This window comes from Bubalus bubalis, chromosome 8, assembly GCF_019923935.1.
Source record: "Bubalus bubalis isolate 160015118507 breed Murrah chromosome 8, NDDB_SH_1, whole genome shotgun sequence".
Classification (NCBI taxonomy): Eukaryota; Metazoa; Chordata; class Mammalia; order Artiodactyla; family Bovidae; genus Bubalus; species Bubalus bubalis.
Genome location: NC_059164.1, coordinates 55,278,840 through 55,284,309, shown reverse-complemented (window position 1 = coordinate 55,284,309; position 5,470 = coordinate 55,278,840). Strand labels below are relative to the sequence as shown.

At 39.8% G+C, this 5,470-nt stretch overlaps 1 pseudogene; it reads right to left on the bottom strand.

The window, feature by feature from the left end:
• Positions 1-909: 909 nt before the first annotated feature.
• On the bottom strand, positions 910-2,451 carry LOC102414083 (annotated as a pseudogene).
• Between the last annotated feature and the right edge of the window lie 3,019 nt (positions 2,452-5,470).

Genomic DNA, 5,470 nt, shown 5'->3' with positions numbered 1-5,470 from the left:
GAAAGCTCTACTAACATGGAGCTCTTAGGTCAACATTAAAAACAGTTGTGAAGTTTTAAGTTGCTTTTGTTAAGCAGTTGGTTTTTTTTTTCCCCCAAAGACAACCTTGATAATAATGCACCTTCTTTCATTAATTAAGCTATGATAAGATCTGAATAGACTTCTGGTTTCCTATTTCCTGTAAAAGACCTAAGCTTGAACAAAGATATATTTTGTCTTTCTCTTGTCTGGTATTAACAATAAACAGAACGACTTTTTCTTTCCTGCTTTTTTTTTTTTAAAAATGTGTAACCAGGCCTGACTGGCTGGTTCTGTTGGTGAAGGGGTCATAGAGTTTATAGTGTGAAAACAGTTGGGACCTGAGGTTGGAAAGAACAGCCTCCCCCTTTGCCTGGCAGGTGGCTTTGATGGTAAAAGAATCTGCCTGCAATGCAGAAGACCCAGGTTTGATCCCTGGGTTGGGAAGATCCCTTGGAGAAGGGAATGGCTACCCACTCCAGTATTCTTGCTGAAGAACTCCTTGGACAGAGGAACCTGGTGGGCTATAGTCCATGGGGTTGCAGAGTCAAGGACACAACTGAGTGGCTAACGCTTTCACTCCCTGCCCACCGCCACCCCCCAACCCTACCAATCACCAACTATGGCAGAGCAGCTTGGACAGTGACTGAGGAGCAGGGGTGGGAGACATGAAATCTGGGGGCAGCAAGAGAGACAGTGTTAGTGCAAGAAGGGCCGAGAGGCTACACGAATAACTGGAGTACAAATCTCTGTCTTCCACATTGGTCTCCATAAACATAGAGATAAGTTTTTCTCCTTTCCCTGTCTGTCCCTTCTGCTCCATGCTGCTTGCCACAGTTCTGGCTCCTTTTTCTATGTGAGGGTGAAGGGAAGGAGATGATGAGTGAGTCATCACCCGATTGCAATCAGACCCACCTCCATAAGCTTCTGGAGCTTCCACATTATTGCAGGATTCTTTAAGTGTCTGCTGAGTGCCAGGGTTCTTCAGCATCTGTTCCAAGATAAGCCACGTGGCCAGGTCACTCATCTATTGCACCTTGGCCATGGCCTATCTCTTCACATCTTCAAGGCTGTTGTGTTGGTGGTTCTGTAACACCGTGTAGCCATGGTGACTGTCAGCTACCTGCTTACAGTTGGAGTCCAGGTCTAGTGCCTTATAGTGGACATCCATGGCTTTTGTATAGTCCTTTGTTGATTTTTAGGGAAGCTGCTTTCCATGGATAACCCTTGGTGAGAGTCAGTTCTAACTGGATATATTTCTCACAGTCCTTGTGTGCAGCTGAAACTCCAGGAGTTCGATGGAGCAGGCAGCTCACTTGCTGTACAATTTGGTGTCTCTCAGATTCCCATTTGATGGTTTCTGGCCTGGGGATAGTCCCCTTTCTGCATATATTCATTACCTTTGTTCTGGGTTTATGCAGTCCAGGGTTTGGTGCTCGGCCAGAGACTTGTAGAAATGGACGGCATACTTTCCTTCCATGGAGTAGGCCCTTCCAATATGAGTGTAAGGTTTGGCGATCTGTTGCTGATACTCTTCTCACTTGTTTAGCTGCTCTTCAAAGGCCTTCTCACAAATCTCCTGACTTTCACTCTGGTCATCCTTTGTGAAGTACCTGGCTCCTTGATTGGTCATGTGAGTCATGTTGGTGGGGTCTTGGTGTTGGTTCTGTCGTACTATTTAAGGCTGAGTCAAAGTTTTGTTGTTTTTTTTTTCTTTCTCTTACAGGCATCCTTCCCCAACTCTTTTTCCTCCAGTGCCTGCTTCTTATTCTCTGGAAGATTTTCTTCCATTGGCTTTGGCTTGGTCTCCTTTTTGGGAGAAGACAGTGGTGGTGGAGATGTCTCAGCTTCTTTCTCCTCATCCATACTGCCCAGATCACCTTGGAGGAGACACTGAGGGTAGTCATGACCTACGGATCTTGCAGTTTTAGCCCGGGTCAGACGGCCTGTTGTGTGTTGCCCTATCAGTTCCTGGTAGGTAGGATCCATGAGCAGTGTCCTTGTCCCGGAATCACTATCCAACTTCTGGTATAGATCAGACATGATGAAAGGATTCTTGAATTTCCTCTCTGCTGACCAGGGCTCCATATTCTGTAAACCATCTTTGAGCTGAGGATTGAGGATTACTTGCTTCATGTTTAAACTCTTGTCATAGGTTTGAGTGGTGATTTTTGAATGAGTTTAAAACTCAAGAGCTACGGCTTTTGGGGAATAGAGCCCTTGCCCCAGTCAGGTTTTAAGTCAACAGTTTTGTCACCATCCTTGTAGCCTTCTGATGATCACCTTTCTTGGTGAAGGACACGGAGCAACTGCTGGAGAGCACACGTCTGGGGACCTAACTCACTGTTTGAGGGCAGCACTGTGGTGCATCATCCTTGTTGCCAGCACTCAGGGCCTCATCACCTTTGGCTTTAGCTCATTTATCTTCTCCATAGCCTGGCCTCGCCAAACCCATTCAGTAGGTTTGATCTGCTCTTGTTCTCAGCCTAGAACTTTTAAAAAGATAGTTCCCAGATACTCTGGAAAACAGTTTGGCAGTTTCTTAAACTAAACATGCAACTGCTATAACACCCAGCTGTTATACTCTTGAGTGTTTATCCCAGAAAAAATAAAAACTTGTCCTCAAGTAAAAACATGTAAATGAATGTCTATGACAGCTTTATTTGAAATAGCCAACAACTAAAAACAGATCAAACTTTCCTCAATGGGTGAATGACTAAAGAAACTGGAATTCATATCCTTGAATACTACTCAGTAATAAGAAAGAAATGGATTATTGATACATGCAACAATTGGAATGAATCTCCAGGGTATTGTGATGAGTGAAAAGAGTCAATCCAAAAAGGTTAGCTACCATCTGTATGATTTCATTATATAACATTCTTGAAATGACAGAATTATACAAATTGAGGAGAACTTAGTAGTTGTCAGGGATCATGGGCAGGACAGGGAGAAGAGTGGGAGGTACAGTGAGGAAGAGAATTGAGTGTGATTAAAGAAGGGCAACCTAGGAATCCTTGTCATGTTGAAAATATTCTGTGTCTTTGTTTATCCCTCCACTTGCCAGTGGACATTTGGATTATTTCCAGTCCTTGGCTATGATGACTAATGCTGCTGTGAATATTCATGTACAAGTCTTTATATGGACATATGTTTTCATTTTCTTGGGTAGTTGTCAAAGTGTGAAATTGCTAGATAGTTGTGGTGGTGGTGGATTAGTCACTAAATTGTGTCCAACTCTTGCAACCTCATGGACTGTAGCCTGCCCACCTCCTCTGTCCATGGGATTTTGCAGGCAAAAATATTGGAGTGGGTCGCCATTCCCTTCTCCAGGGGATCTTCCTGATCCAGGGATTAAACCCAAGTTTCCTGCATTGCAGGTAGATTCTTTACTGACTGAGCCACCAGGAAAGCCCCAGAGAGTTGTAAGTTAACTATAATCATAGTAAGCTAATATTTAACTTCTGAGGTGACTGCCAAAATGTTTACCATTTTACATTCCTACCAGCAGTGTATGAGGGTTCCAGATTCTTCTCATACTTGCTAACACTTCATATTGACAGTCTTTTACATTACAGCACTCTGATGAGTTTGGAATGGTATCTCGCTATGATTTTAATTTGCATTTCTCTAATAATTAATGAGGTCTTCCCTGTAGCTCAAATGGTAAAGAGTTCTCCTGCAATGCAGGAGACCAGGGTTCGATCCCTGGGTCAAGAAGATCCTCTGGAGAAGGGAATGGCAATCCACTCCAGTATTCTTGCCTGGAAAATCCCATGGACAGAGGAGACTGGCGGGCTACTGTCCGTGGGGTCACAAAGAGTTGGACATGACTGAACAACTTACACTACTAATGATTAATGATATTGAGCACCCTTTCATGGGCTTATTAGCCATTCATATATTTTTCCTAGTGAAATTCTTGTCAAATCTGTTGCTCATTTTTAAATTGGGTTACTTGAATTCTTATGATGGAGTTTTAAGTGGTTTTTTTTTTTTTTAATCTATTCTGGATATCAGGCATATAACTTGCAAATGTATTCTACTAGTTTGTGACTTTTTATTAATGGTGCTTTTTGAAGAGCAAAAGTTTTTAGTTTTATGAGGTCTTTCCAATTTATTAATTTTCTATTTTATTGATCATGATTTTGGAACAAAAAGGGTTCCTAAGAAATCTAACCCAGTATCACGAAGATTTTCTCCTGTTTTTTCTAGAAGTTTTATATTTTTAGCTCATATATCTAGATCTGTGATCCATTTTGAGTTTATTTTTCTGAATGTTATAATGTGAAGATCTGAGGTTTTTATTTTCATATGGATATTCAGTTATTTTAGTACCATTTTCTGAAAAGACTTTCTTTTTCCTATTTAATTGCTTGGCACTTTGTTGAAAACTGATAGACCATAAGTATAAAGGTTTATTTCTAGACTCTCCTGTTACATTTATCTATATGTCTATTCTTAAGCCAACACTCCAATGTCTTGATTATAGCTTTAGTTGGGAGTTTTGAAAAAAAAAATGCAAGGTCTCTAACTTTTGTTCTTCAAATTTTTTGACTGTTCTGGGTTCTTCGTTTTTCCATATAAAGTTCAGTATTGACTCACCCATATCTACCAAAAAACTTGCTGAGTTTTTGATAAGGCTGACCTTGCTTCTATAGATCAATTTGGGGAGAATTGCCATCCTAACAATATTGAGTCTTCCAATCCACGAATGTGTTATATCTCTTCTTTCAGTTAGGTCTTTACTTTCAGCAAAGTTCGTGAGATAAAGTGTATGTCTCTTCCGCTGTTTGTTCATAACTATTTTATTCTTTTTGAAGCTATTGTGAATGAAATTGTTAATTTTGTTTTCAGATTGTTCATTGTTTTCATAGATATATAATGTAATTTTGTGTATTTTATATCCTGAAAACTTGCTAAAATGATTTTTTAGTTTAAGTACTTTTTTTGATTCTATAGGGTTTTCTGCACCTAACATCATGCCATGTGCAAATAATAAAGTTTTATATCTTTCTTTCTAATCTACATTACCTTGATTTCTCTTATTATTAAGTTGGCTAAACCACCAGTACAACATTGAAGTAGAAGTAATGAGAGTATAGATATCCTTAACTTCCCCAATCAGGGAGAAAGCATTCGTTTTCACCAGAAAGAATTATATTAGCTATATGGTTTTTTGAATTTTGTGAGGGTTTGTTGTATGGAGAAACTCAAATGAACTTTTTGGCTAACCCAATATATTCTCCGTTGGATAGAATGTGGGTGGCTATATGCATCTTAACTTACCACAATCTACACAGTAGATTAAATGAATTGTGTTTAATTTATCTATGTCCGTTTTGACTTTTATGTCTGGTTGTTCTATCCAGTATTGTAAGTGGGGTATTAAAATCTCTAATTATAGTTATTTAATTGTCTATCCTTTGTTTGGTAAGTGTAGACTAAAACT